At 37.0% G+C, this 15,791-nt stretch overlaps 1 protein-coding gene across 1 annotated transcript in view; it reads left to right on the plus strand.

Moving 5' to 3' along the window:
• The first annotated feature begins 10,112 nt into the window (after positions 1-10,112).
• The window catches only part of LOC134798210 (dystroglycan 1), an 83,373-nt gene continuing 77,694 nt past the window's right edge, over positions 10,113-15,791 (plus strand). The window contains exon 1 of the mRNA XM_063770575.1: positions 10,113-10,282. The gene's annotated coding sequence lies outside the window, so the exon portion shown is untranslated. The remainder of the gene's footprint in view (positions 10,283-15,791) is intronic.

Below are 15,791 nucleotides of genomic sequence, written 5' to 3' on the forward strand. Positions count from 1 at the left end.
CTCAGTCCCAATCTCACACTTGCGTGCTATAGACTGTTCGAGCATTAGTAAGAAATGCTCTTTAAAAAATACGACGAAAAAAAAATGCATTGGATTTCCACTAATGTGCCGACAAACATGGTACAGACTGCGCCAAGAAGGTTTGATCGTGTGTTCTGAGGTGTGTTCTTAAGCCTCCTCCACACTCGTGCGCGAATCGCGGCGCAAAGCCGCGAACGCGAGTGTGGAGTCCTGAACGCAGACCTGCGAAATCGACTCCACACTCGCGTTCGCGGCTTCGCCCGCGATTCACGCGCATAGTCTGAAGGGGGCTTTAGATACAATCGACGTCAAAGATATATTTACACTTTTGCACCTTACTCCTTTGTAATAAGGCGAAAAGTGTAAACATATTTTTAACGTCGACTGTACCTACAGAAAGTACGTTCATTGTCGTCGTGTAAGGCAATCCAACGTAGGTACATCCTTATCGAATCGCACCAAAATCATGGTATGCTTCAAAATTTGGCTTGGCACCGACTTCAAACATATCAGTTGGTAACGCATAGACTTCAAAAAGGATAATATTTTATTTCATCCTTTTTGAAGTCGGTTTGCTTTTTTTTGTAAAAAGTTTTTATTCAGGTATGTATCAGTCAGGTACAATTCTAACGCCAATAGTACTCATAGTGGCAAAGGATCAGTAGGTAAGTATTTTGAAACATAAATTAAATTAAGGCCCACCCAAAGGTCAGGCCGCCTTCGTTTAGCGAATTTAATTTAATGAGGTTCAATTTAGGTACATATTATATTATAATCCTATTAAAGAAACTAATCCTTAGAGCTTATACTATATTAGCTGTAAATAAAGACGCAAAAAGCTATTACCTTTTAGTCCAAGTCCCTCTGCTCTGATTAACATTTATTTCACTCCTTGTGAAATATGTATATGTAACGTAAAAAACGATGACTAAAGAGCAGTTTTGAATGCTTTACATTTCTTCTTCTTCTTCTCTCGTGTCGAGTCGAGGTTCCCCTAAACAGTGGATGCCCTGAAAGCAGCGGTGCTGACAGCCCGTGGCATCTCTCAGGTCAGATTCACATTAAAATACTTCTAAGTTATTATATTTCAAGAATGTTGTGTAAAATATCAAGAAACAGTATTTATAGGTACCTATAAAAATTGCACGGTAAAGCACACACTGCACAAGTTGGGGGAGTAAAATTATTTATCTAAATATTATACCAGTCCGCGCACTAATTCGCCTAATATAATATTAAATAATTATTATTATTTTACACCACCTCAATAAGTACTCACAGATCCCTCATAATGGTATAAATGTCGCAGTCAAAAGTGTGAACTGGTCAAAAGAACTTTTAACCGACAAAAACAGGCAAAACTGCTTTTGACTGAGCATGTTGGTCAAAAGTAGTTTTAGCTGAAAATCATTGGTTAATAGTAATTGTGACTGTTACTGTCAGTCAAAAGTACTCGCAGAAATAGGTAGGTTAGGGTTATTTTTTTTTTGCTACGCCCTAAAAACGAAACTGTTCCCAGAGATAGGTAGGTTAGGGTTATTTTTTTTTGCTACGCCCAAAAACGAAACTGCTGCCAGAAATAGGTATGATTTTCAGGTAAAACTACTCTTGACCAACATGCTCAGTCAAAAGCAGTTTTGCCTGTTTTTGTCGGTTAAAAGTTCTTTTGATCAGTTCACACTTTTGACTGCAACATAAACATTATTCAAATCGCATAAGTAGAGCCGGAGTAGCAAACAACTTTCGGACCAGCCCTCATATTTGAAATGAAATGCACAATCATTATTGCATATGAAATTATTATAAAGCCACCCATTGAACGGTATAATACAATTATACCGTTTTACCGTTGCAGTTTTACTGTTTTTGTTTACAATATTCATATTCATACTGCATCTTTTAATCAAATCTTTTATTTTGTCGAAATTTGTCGATCGTCCATTGATGAATTCACGACTGTTATTTAAAATGCTACTTATCCTCGTAACATGGCCAATTCGCCAACGAATTTGCCCATAAATTGAATAATTTCAGGCCGTCTATTCTCGTTGGTTGCGCGAGCAGAGAGTCAGGTTTTTGGGCGAAACAGTGTACCGTAACTTGGAGCCGTAACACAGAGTAGCTACTGATAGTTCTTCATACATAAAGAAGACCTATGTTTGATACTTGACAAGGCGGGTAATAGTATGCATTTCCCAGACACACGATTCACTCCTGCGCTCGGATTAGTCTGATAGCCTAGATAGACTATAACTGAACGTAATAGGCGATAAGACTTGAAGTCGTTAATATAACACTGCCAATAAGTATATAGTAACCAAAGAGCGCTCTTAATGCAGATAGGTCGTGCGGCATGGCTCTGGCTCTTTGCGAAGACAAGAGTTCAAAAGAGCATACTCTTGCAAGTTGTAATATACGAAATTATATGACAGATGTCACATCCCGAGCTCGGAAAGCGATTGGCATTACACAACCGAATAGCATAGCAGTACACGTGCAATCCATTTCGGTGCATGCAGTGTCGACGGCACCTGCGATTCGTGAAAAGTTGTTATGTATCGACACCAAATTGGCCGTAACTCTAAAACGGCCATCCAAATTGCAGTTCTGAGTGCAGTACACTTTTATTTATTTTATGTTCTAAAGTCACTAGTACTTTTATGCGCATGAGTGAATTCAGGTTTTATGGCCGAGTCAAATTACACTTTTCGTACGTAGGATCAAAAATTGTATTTTAATTTACCTTCATATTCATAATATTTTTTCAGTTAATTGCCATCCTTTTAGTACCCCAGTAACTTCACATGCGATGCTTCAAATCATACGTACATACCTCCGACATGGTATTTTTCTCTTGTACAGTCGTGTAAAAATCATCTCAAAAATATGTCCCATAGCTCTTATGTCAGCGAATTAAGAACTATGGGACATAGTTTTGAGTAAGTTGTCTACGCCCATATTTTTACACTTAACTGTACCTTTTGTCGGTCTAGCAAGGTGTTTTCAAAGTTTACCCTTTCTTGTGTAAACCGACCAAAAAATAGGAAGCAGCATGAAGTAGAAAGCGACACAAAAATGTTACTCATAGTTTATCAGGAGCCATGAATATAAAAGTAAACACTTTCTTAACACCCGCAAGTGCCGGGGTTAAGTCCTGCGGTCGCTGACAAATGCACTTTACGGTCTTACAACAAAAGGTTTGCTTACACAAGGGTCTTGAGTGTCTCGCCACTGAAAATTAATGCAGCTTTAGTAACAACTACCTACTACTTATACAAATGATGTGTTAAATATATTGAACGCATGTCTGTTTAAATTGGAATTAAATTGAAGGTAGCCGTATGACCTTTCTATGCTTTCTTTGTGCGATGCCATAAGAGTTTTTACTAGTTTTAATCAATGTGATGAGTTCTTTAAGGTGAAGTTAGACATCTTAATAGGTACGTATGTAGCTTTGTCTATGTGTAAAATAAAATACATATCTTTATCCTTATGAAAATAACTTAATGCATTTAACATAAACATACATTCAGATGAAAATGCAAATTGAATTCCAACTCCAACATGAGACTACTTAATATTTCTATCGTTAAAAGTGTTCCTTTGATTAAAATAACATCACCGTAAAACAGAGACTAACAGCAGAAAGCAACGCTCTTCAAAGAAAGCAATTTGCGTTTTATAAAGACTTACAACAAAATAATAGGATACCTTTTAGCAACCCTAGAAGTTTCTAGAATCAGGAGTTACATCCCAGTCGCTTGCCTAGCCCGCGCGAGTTAAGCGCTGGGCCAACCAGTGAGAACGTTTTTCTAATACGTATTAAAGCGGTCTTCACATTGGAATCATTGGATGCGGATCTGCACTCGGTGTGCGAGTACATGTATTGCTGTTTTACTCACGTCGTGGTCGCATGCGGGTCTACATCTGTGTGATGAGTTGATAGTTGTGGAACTCGAGGACACGTTTACACGAGTTTCTCTGGGGACTCCCGGCAATGCTCGCGCATGCAATCAGAATGCAATGCCAGGTACCGTTTGCCTGCACTAACCGAAAGACTATTGGGTTACGTATTAAGAAAACAAAGCGGTGTAATTTCAGCTGGGACCGCAAGATTTACGACCTACTGCACCCCTCTGACAAAGCGCATTGTTATTGTTACATCGTTTTTGAAGAACAGAAAACGATACAATGAGTCTAGAATACATTTTAGTACGTTTTTCATTTGTGGGCATATTTGTTATCGGGTAGCCAACGGGCACATCGCTTATTAGACTGACACATAGGTTAAGTTCGTCTTTCTGTTACTAGTGTAAGATAAATACTTGTTACTCATCATCATCATATATTTAAGAGCATGACTCTTGTGGGTGGAGCAATTTCCATGTTGGGCGATCCTCTGCCTTCTCTTTGACAGCCTGATACGACACGACGTTGATGTTTTCCTTTATTTGATTCATGTACGCTCTCCTTGGTCTTCCCTTCTTCCTGTTTGCTTTAACTTTCCCTTCTATGATGTTTTTGATAAATTCGTCGTGTCGTATCAGGTGCCCAAGCATCTTTCCTCTTCTATTATCTATAGTTCTTAACAAACTCCTCCTCTCTCCTACTAGTCGACAAGTATTGTACCTTGACTCATATAATAAAGTAGATCCCTAATCTAAATATAGGTAGGTATATGTATTTATTGAACAAGTTCCTATACATGTCAATAGTATTTATTTTCTGAAAAATATGTAGGTAAACGTTAAGGTAAGGTATACGTTAGACGAAAAACGAGCCCCGAAATATTTGCTGTTTATTGGTTGCGAATATCTGTCAATAAGCAAAATAAACCAATATTCCCAAAGTCTTTCAAAGTTTAAATTGCTTACCTTTTTCAAAACATTCACAAGTCTCCAATAAAAGGAAATCTCGATCAACCAAAATGTTAACATAAATCATCACAATGGACACGGAAAGTACTGCTCGTTCGCAAAATGCCAACGATCTTGTAATAAAAATAGCGATTCTGTGTCAATGACTTCGAATCTAGAAATGACTGGTGAATCATTTTCATTTACTCCGTAATAGGGACCCCGCGTAGATCGCGGTGACAAAATTAGATTGGTTTGCCAATTGTGTAAATAAAATCGGTGTTTTCAAACGTAACTGCCTGCGTCTGCTTTAGCTACGACAAAATAGTGTATGACGAATATCATTGATAGTAAAAGTATTACTTTCAAGGAAAGTCGAATTTCTAAGGTACACTCCAATCTGGAAATTGCAGAATTAGCAAATCTGACCTTGTCCATTGAAGAAAGTTTGTGTATATTAGAAACTTCAATAAGCAGATTATGATACGATATGGACCTATTAAGGTATTTGATCGGATATCCATTTGATAAATAATATGAACTGAGAATTCCGATCCAACACTGTTCAATAAATATTTATTTAAAGTTTTGGTGAAATAGGCACCATTCTAGCGTAAGGTAAACGTACTAGTGCTCGACATGCTAATGCCCAATAGATAACACCTTGCTGTCACCTCTATTGACAATGACTTAAGTTTCAAGATGACATCTACCTACTGGGACCCCGTCGAGCACCAGTACGTTTACCTTACTAATGTAAGTACTAGATAGCAATAGATTAGGAATTCTCGTGTACGTTTCTTGTTGTTGTGTCCTAATTCCTAAATTGACAACGTAGGCTCCGTCTGTAATTTCGCCGGGAACCTGCCTCAAAGGCCGTTCTGTAAACACGAAAGGGAATATTAAAACATTCGAGCGGAGTGAGGGCCCTCGCCTTAACGCTTCGTGAAGGCACACTGGTTTGCGAATTGGAGCATTATCCATGGTGCTCCCATAGGCATGATATTCTTCTTTAAGACACATAATCTTTGGAAGTTAGAAATTACTTAAAACAAATTTCTTTAAGTTAACGACGGACTATCTTTAGGAAACTATCTTGAAGAAAGGGTTACGCTAGATGTATCACATTGTTAACTTCAAGACCACATGTCCTGAAGCATTTTTATGGTAATATGTTGCAATGTATATAGAGGTGATGCGGGATGTCAGCACGATATCTTGGAGCGGTAGCTACAAATAATAAAGTCAATATAAATTGATATTTAGATCAAATACGTGTTAGCTATAAAAAAGTATTCACCGTGTTGACAAGTTAAGGAGAAAATGCAGGTCCCTCTGTTCCTTCACCGCCAGCACAATACATCTTGGGAATTCTGGAAACCTTACTTTGCCCTACGACCCTTCTAAACAGGTCCTTATTCATTAATATATCATACAACTTATTTATGTGCATCTTCATTTTTTGTAGGTCCAACTTTATACGGGAACGGAAAATCGCCACGCTCAATTAACAATAATGAAAGCTCTGGAGAATTTCCTACATCGTAACTTCAAAATCAGAAGTTATTACTGGATAAATCATGTGTCAGAAAAACTCGTACATAGCACAATGAGACATCGATTCCTCGCTCAGACGAGCGCGCTCGCGTGACTGTTTCCTTTTCATGAAAAATTCCACAAACAAGATTTAGATTTACCTTGAACCAGGTTTTGCATAAAATGGGATATAAGCAAAGAGTATATATAACTTATGTTAATAGAGCTGTCACAGGAAATCTCTTATATGGCTGAGATACAGACATTTTGTTAGAAACATTTTTATTTGCCTTGGTCTATTTTAGTCGCTATCTGATTGCAGATTTCAAAGGTTGATTCATATCCCACTGTTTACTCTCGATGCCATAAGCAAAGCATGTCAAGGTTGCAATTCCTTGTTTCATCTAAAACGATCAGATGACGATATCAATTAAGGTGCTTTTCGGCTAATAAAAACTAATCTAAACTTGATACAACTAATCAGTTGCGTAATTACTAAATTTCAATCAAATGCAGAAAAAAATTACTCGCTTTGCTCACCGGAATTACAGAATGTTTTGGCTGACTCTACAATGTATGTAGAAAAATTACAATATAGTCAAATACCAGAATATGATTTACCTTGTTTACTGTTGTCTTTGACTAAGTAATTACCAATGATTCTATTTTATTTATGGTTGATACAATGTTTACTAATGAATTTCTGCATAAAATATCCGAGTTTAACCGCTTTCCAATCTTTCCTGACATCCTGAGAATCTTAAAATAACGCATATTTTTAACGAGACACAGATTCGTAGCAGTTTTCGTTTCGTGTTGTCACCCGTATAATTATTATGTTAAAATTATATCTGAGAAAATGAACCGTCTTTGCTGTGTGATTTATAGCGACTCATTTTAGCTCGAGGCTGAGAAAGGCGCTTTGGTTTTGTTATGAAGTTATGATTACAAATAGGAAATGGAAAATATTCATTATTAGTAATACCCAGTAGAAATTACTCACTGGTATCAATTGAATTGATGACTATTGTTACGTTGGTACAAATGTATTCTTTGCTTAGGTTTAGTTAGCTTTAGGCACAACAAAAACGTAACTAAATTAAGGCTGCCGCCAGACTGATTAGTGAGCCTAATTAATTAGTGCTCGTGACAGATCGTTAGATAAGAGAAATTGTATGCAATAATATAATCTAGCTCATGCGTAGGCATACATATTGTAGTGTAGTAGTCTCGGCACTGAATGTAATCGATATACATTAATTAATCGAAGGGAAGATTAGTTAGACGGACGAGGGCCATTACTTAGAATTTCGAAGTACTATAAGGTACGTGAATCCATTTTCATTTGGTCATTACTAACTAAAAAATAAGGAAGCCTAGAAAATTCTAAAAGCAAAATATTTTCCCTGTTGTCACGAGTCAAATGACTTAGAACATTAGCATAATACCTTTTTCTGAAATAAAAGAAAGCCATAACGATGGCTCATGTTTATATTTTTTATGCACAGGAGTGTTTTAGGTTGTTTCGTGTCAGTGATTGATGGCATTCCAAATGAGACTAGCGCGACCGAATGGCGTGAAAAGAAGCGAGGTGGTGTATTCAGAATTTAAAAAAATATGATGGCGTTTTCATACCAATCTCGGTGAATCTCTTTCGCACCAATAAAAGATAAAACTATAAAAGATAATAATATATTCAAAAACATGACCTAACAGGCCGCGTAGCCAACCTGCCAATCGCTAACGCTCCATAGCGATCGAAACGCAAATGTCACTGTCGCACTAATACGGAAGAGTGATAGAGAGACATAATGCTTTTCGTTGTCGAAGCGATAGCGATTGTAACCTTGGCTAGGCCGGCAGTAGAGCTTAAAAGTAAGTTAGTAATACATTACTCTTTCAGTTATCATTTCACAACAAGTGATACATATTTTCAATACAAGTTAACGAATGTTTGATAGATAGCGTACCTACATGTTTAGTAAGACTTATCCATATCCATTTAAAAAATAAATATATAGCCATACTGCCATACTAAACATGGAGAGCCGGTATTGTAGCGGCAAGGCACCGAGCTGGCAGATCATAATAGTGCATTAAAAGAAGTATAGTCGACGGAGTTCAATGATTAATGTCACATTGTGACTAGACTCCAGGAAACAGGTCATGAAAATATTCATATTCCATAAATTAAAAAAACCACGTCACAAAACGTGAATTTGGATTTTTTGAACACCTTGTAAGGGATTAGTATCGTACGCGTAATATCTGAATATGCCTCGAGGGCACTACAGGATAAAAACGCGTTAAGTAACTTCGTTATTCTGATAAGGCAAACACAAACCGGAAGAAATTTCGACATTCGAGGCACACTTTTATTGAGTTTACATAATAGTGCAGGGACGAAATCTTTTATGTTCGCCGCGCAGAATGTCTTTGTATATATATATGTACCTAGAAGAAAGGCTTGGAGGAATTTTATCCCTCGTATGCGGAGCGGCATAGCTGGAGTATTTGCAAAGTACAAAAACCAAATTACACTACCTACATAGGTAGTACTTAGCTTAGGCTTACTGTGTTGTGCTTCTTCTAGCTAAGCGCCTGATACGCAGTGCTCACAGCATTTGTGTAACAGTACCAGCCATAAGCTTTTAAAAGGTCGGTAACACTCATCGTGTCTTAAAAGTGCAAGTTTTCTGCTAAAGGTGCCGAAGACTTCTTCAATTAAACTTATACTCGTAATGTTACGAACCCTCTTATTGAAAAATATACAAGATAAAGCGCCACATAACATACTGTGTAAATGCTTATAAAAATTAAAAATGTACAGTCTACATACGCCTATAAATGAAACTCACCATTTGCAACCAAGTTAATTGCAACCGCAGCAGACCCAGTTAAGCCCTAAAAGATATAAATCTTTCGATATACAAAATAAACCCAATTTCATTCGCGATGCATATCTGTCAATTTATTTGTGCAATATAACTAAATGAATGCTATTGCATTAAAGTTTACACATGGCGGCCCGGAGTTTAATGGCTCTGTACCCCTATGGATGCCACTTTTATGGTCTTTCATGGGTCTGGCACGTGCATTGACAATATTAAAATAACTCGAGTGGAAAATTGGTCAATAAATACTCGCAGTGTAAAAATAGAAGCATCTATCTAATAATTATAATTATCTTGTTGTATTTCTAAAATACCTGGCCGCCTGTTAAGTAAAATTAACTGTATAATAATTACAATTAAATTTTATGCGGGACGTCCATAGAACTGGATTGTGACCTGTTTAGCACTACTTAAGTTTTTAAACGATATATAAACTATCCGCCAAATAGTCTAAGTTTAAAACTGTAGTCCCTAAGTCACCGAAAGAAAAACATTGATGATTAGAATGATAGATCGTTTCAACTTTAAGTAATAACGGAAGTAGTCCCTTCAGACACCCGTTTAATGAGTTTAATCTGTCGTCTCATCTATCAATATTTCGTAACACTCCGAAACGACGATTGACATGCTTGTTAGCCAAAAAGCTAATTATCAAAGTGCTCGTAGTTATGAATAATGTGTCGCTATGTGGGCACCCATTTATCAAAAACAGGACAATGACTTATTGACGACAGATGCGTGCCGCAAATAAAAAAAGGGATTCTCAGCTGATCTCAGGTTTGGTGCGGGATTTGAGAGGGGGCAGGGAGGGGAGCGAATGTTCATTGGCTTAGTCGGCTCTTTCTCGCTGCCGGCGCCGGTCGACTCAGCGGCGGACCTGTGCGTAGTGACTTGGTGAAGTGAAGTTATTTCAATTAAAAGTGACAAAGTGCTCCGAAATTCACTGCTACTGGCTGGCGGATTTATTGAATACATGTAAGTTTTCAGTAATGTAGTCAAATAACATGCATGGTACCTATTTAGAGCATGTGCATCAACAAATATTTCAAAATAAACATGAAGCGATAGTTAAAATTAGAAATTTCAGGTTTAATACTGGGAGACGGAAATATATGTGTAGACTTATATTACAACATAGATAAGAACTATCTCTGAGCTGAGAGAGTTACTTAACTGTCAAGTGTCATTAAAGCGAAGTTTACTGACTCTTTAGGTCAAAGCGCTCCATGTTCTTGCATTTTCAATCGCACGCCGTCATTATTATCGCTATAAATATTATTGACGTCGTGAAATAGAAAAGGGGTTTAGGAATAGGGTAGCTATCGATTGCCAACCCTAATAAAATTCACATAGTTCGCAAAAGCCCTGGCGTGAGTCGAGGGCATGGGGAGAGTTGATTCGAGATGAAAAATTATATTCACGAAGTTCCCCAATACTTTACTTCGCCGGCTAAGAGTAATTGGCAATTTTAACAGCTACACAAATCTGTATTATGAAAAGACTAGCTAATGATAGATAATAATAAAATTGGTCATAAACAATTTCTAATTAACTTGTAACTACATAAGCATACCAATTTGACAAATTCCAATTCTGTTATTAGATCATTACAATTACATTGAACTAATATCAGTATAATTGTAATGATCGTAATTGACATCGATGCTTGAAAGAAAATTCTTCCCGAAATAGATTCATGTTTACTTAATTTCAATTTCCATGCATTTTTATACTGATAATATATAGTACCTATAGATATGTGTTATTTACCATATGAATTACATAATTTAACATACTTATGTTTCAGTTAACATAATCTGATCTATTAGGTACTCTATTCTGCTTTATCTTTCTACTAATATTGCATGACTAATAGGCTATATCTGTAATTTTGAACACCTCTAAGCAGGCGCTTAGCAACGATTGCTGCTGACTGTACTTAAACATGTGCCTATCAACAAATATAATGACATAGCAACTTATCCATGAGCCGCTTTTGACGAAATAACCACGGCCAAGTAACTCGATACCAAACGTATCAAGTTAGCGGCATATTTGAACAACTTGCTTACACTTTCAAAGTCATAACATTAATAATTACCAAGCGAACAATTTCTAACCAATCTATTCATTAGAAACTTTAAAACAGTAGGTAAAGTTCGTTCCACACAGTGATTATACATTTAGGTAGATATTTAACTCCATACCTCTGGCTGTTCCAAACTTTCGGTCGACCTTATCAATACCTTTAATATTGTAAAAGGCAATATTAATCGCCCAAAGAAAACTCCCCAGTGGTTATGTTATATAAAGTCCATTACAAGTTTTTTTTTCATTATTTTGGCTGTCTATTGTGCCTATTTACGATCGTGGTTGTCGGCTCTTTCATTATATTAATGTTACATTGTAGCCCTAGGCTATGTTGTAGCAGCCCTTAAAATATACCCTCGCGTCATTGAATGAATTGTTTTTCTTTTTTGGGTTGTATCAGGGATTATTTCAATAAGAAACCCTCATCAACCTTTGTAAAAAACATGCTTCGAATTTTGCTCATTGTATATAGGTAGGAACGTAACGAACGTACTGAAGAAATCGCTAACAAGGGGCTGTCCATAAATTACGTCATCGATTTTTGGCGATTTTTGACCTCCCCCCCCTATAATTATCCAAAAATCATGTTTCAAATGACCCCATTTCCTCCTACTTCATGCTACCGTCATCCGATGTCCAGGCCCCCCCCCCCCCCCCCCTAATTTGAAATGACGTAATTTATGAATAGCCCCCAAACCACAAAACTCTGACCTCGAAACGTGCTTGACGCTCAAATGCAAAAAATGTAATTGCATTTACAATTACGTAAAATCGAGATCACGCAGCCCCGACGGAAAATAAAGTGAATTTATTTGACAGGTTGAGCGCCCAAGTTTCCGAGTCATGCTACGATCTTGGCCACATTATGCAATATCGCGGTCGTGGTTGACATCGCCACCAAGTTCGTTGTCCTCTGTCCTCGTGGAGTTTTATCTAACGAAGTAATAAAGATACAGTTTTAAATGCACCATGAGAAGTTACTAATAAATGTTCATGTCTCGTACAGTATTTTAACGGAATTCGTACTTGGTTGTGTCCGCACTTCTTTCTACTAACTTCGTAGATCACGTGTCTCCCATATGTACGACTATTGTGAATGATCAGTAAACACATCTAATCACAATTTTCGCTTTGCGTTAGAATCTTTAAAAAATCGTATATGATTTTATAGCAATGCCTCTAAATAATTCTTTCTTAGACTGCGTTTTAGCTATCAGTTATTTCAATACCTCATTAAGACCACTTACAAACTAATGCTAGCACTTATGATACCCAAAATTCGCCTGAAGGAATGAATAGACAAATTGCAGTTGTTCAGTCAGCAGCAACAGCAGCAAGTTGCTAAGAGGGCGAGGTGTTCAAAATTACCTTGACGCGCTCTTATTCTCTTAACAATAAATTCGCGTCAAGATCATTTTGAACACCTCGCCCGCTTAGCAACTATTGCTGACTGTTCATTAGAAAACTGTAGTTGTCATGGCAACGACAAACACGAGCACCGTCACACTCCGTCGGTCGTTTTGCACAAGGCACGGCAATTCCTGTTGATCTTACGCATGATTCGACTAATATAAACAACATAGCTGTTTTCTATTAGCAACTTTATCTTCCGTGACATTTTTATCTTGCATATTATACCTTTTCACGAAAAATAATCACTTTGTTTGGTTCCACGCCCCAAAAGGTGTGACGGAAATGACGGAATACGTAATCAATAATCATTTATGGATGAATTCTAAAATAAGTTACGCTGTAACCAAACGCGACATATACGCGACTTAGACATAATCATAGGCTGTCATAAATGCCATGAAAGTTATGTTGCTATCAAAATAATCGTATCAACTAATGGATATACTTTTACATGAGTGTCACTAAACTCTATTATATAAACTCATTTTTATATCTTTATGCACGGCACTGTCGCATTATTCTCGTACTAATTACGGGTTCTGTCGATTTTTTCAGTTAAGTTTGAGCGAGCAATTTCCCGACTAATTATTTGCTCCGCGTTCATATAGGCAACGATGTGACTGCGATGTGATGTGATCAGTTAATCGGATAAAGTATGGTTCCAATTAGCTTTTTTCTGGCTCGCAGAGCACTGGTATTTCAGTATTTGAAAGTGATTGTGATGGAATTATTTATTAGACATTTACCAGAACGTAAGTAAGTAAGTAAGTAGGTAAGTAAATACACTTTATTGCACCACAAAGAAAAAAAAATACAAAAACAGATTTACAGTGTAAATAAAGGTAGCAACAGGCGGTCTTATCGCTGTAAGCGATCTCTTCCAGACAACCTTGGGGTAGCAGGATATAAAGAATAGAAAACTTGAACGTGTGTGATATTTAACCATAATTTACTTTCTGTACATAGTTTATGTACCTACTTGTTTTTTTTTCTAGCATTTGCTCACAGGTTGACTGGAAGAGATTCATTATAGGGCTAAGTTCGCCTGTGTACATTGTATATATTTTGTTTTATTGTGGTTGCAATCTGTCTTATGTACAATAAAGTGTTTGTTACATACCTAATATATATTTATGCAGTCTTAGGTTCTGTCTGGTAACAACACATCGGCTAAACCAGGAGTCTGCAATATTTTAAGAAAAAGCCACCTGCAATAAGAATCAGTCAATTTCATCAGTTTCAAGAATTATAAAATCTAAAGGCATTGATGTTCGTCAAGGCAAGACTCATGCTTTGCTCTGGTCTGAACTATCAGCTGCCATCATATCTGTTCACTGTTTTCGTTAATTTTAGTGGCGGATTTATTTAAACTAGCTCAAGATTAACTTATTTATTCACGCATTTCTCAAGAAATGATCTCATTTACAATTATAAACCGTAAATATTTTCCCTCGGAAATTGTATTGCAACTCCGACTGAGATCACCACCAAAATAATATCTACTTACATCGTATAAATCAAACGTGGTCTCAAAATAAATGGAAACAAATATTTACAATATCACCCTTCTCGAGATTCATAACGAAAGGGCTCATTTTATAGGCATTTACAAATTCGTTTTCCTAAGAACTGTCATAACAGATGACGCTCCAAGGGTTGCTATTGCTAGTGACGCTTAGTTTACACTTGAAGGACATGTTTGTAAACTACGTTTAATAACGAAGGTACGGATCCGAATTGTCACAGATTCCGGGCGATGGGATTAATGGCTCGTCTCTCAGTTTGATTGACGACTCACGGAGAGAATTCTTCGGGTTGGAATAGTTGTGGCTCTCGGGGAAGTTAGGCTGGGTGCGAAATCATTTCTTTGGTAGATAATTAAGCTCGATTTTCTAAAGCTTTGACCTCTTTTTGGACCGCGCCTGATATTTTTTAAACAAATATCACTTTATACTCAAGGTTTAACCGAAGACACGCTGACCATAACATATTATGACGCTATAAAAAACTAAAGTTTTTGGCCGATGCTATTTTTTATCATATCGAAGGATACTTCGATAACATAAAAGTTACCAGATTAAGCCTGAGTGCTCAGTTCAACAGCTCTATGGCAGATGTTAATGTACGAGTATCTTGGGTCCTTAATCCTGTTCCAGGGAGTACTTTATGCCTCACAGCGTTAAGGGCTTTAAACTTTAAATTAGGTACCTAAAAAAAGACCGAAGCTCGAAAAGTGTCAACTTGGCCATTTTAAATGTTGGCTGTTTAAAGTTTTACCACTAAAGTTCTGAATCCTAGTATTAAAGCAAAATATGTAACAGTGTCTGACGTGACAAAGTTGTACATTTTTAACCGACTTCAATTTCATAGAAGGAGGAGGTTCTGTATTCGGTTGTGGCTATTTTTTTTTTCTATGTTCGTTCACCGATTACTCCGACATCCGTAGTCCGACTTGAGTAATTATTTTTTTTGTTTGAAAGTAGTTACCTCCGAGTTGGTCCCATTTTAATTTGGTTCTGTTCTGATGATGGGATCCATGAGGAATTGAGGGAACTCCTCAATTTTTAAAGGCACATGCAAGGTGTTTTGGGCGCTTTCTTAAGCAACTCGAGCATTTTCTCCCGAAAACCACCAATTTGATGAAGTAGACCTGATGATGATGATTATTTTGATGATAATGATGATGATTTCTTTAAATGTAAGTATGTTCAGCGATTACTCCGGCACCTGTGATCCGATTTGAGTAATTCTTTTTTTGTTTGGAAGAAGTTACCTCCAAGGTGTTTCCGTATTATTTTTGGTTCTGGTCTGATGATGGAATCCATGAGGAATTGAGGGAACTCCTCAATTTTTAAAAGCACGTGTTAAGTGATTTCGGTGTTTTCTGAAGTAACTCGAGCATTTGCTTCCGAAAACCACCAATTTGATGTACTGCAACTGTAGCCTTACCACGAGTTTGACATTGACATATTCGCTAACG

Source organism: Cydia splendana, chromosome 16 (assembly GCF_910591565.1).
Source record: "Cydia splendana chromosome 16, ilCydSple1.2, whole genome shotgun sequence".
NCBI classification, from domain to species: Eukaryota; Metazoa; Arthropoda; class Insecta; order Lepidoptera; family Tortricidae; genus Cydia; species Cydia splendana.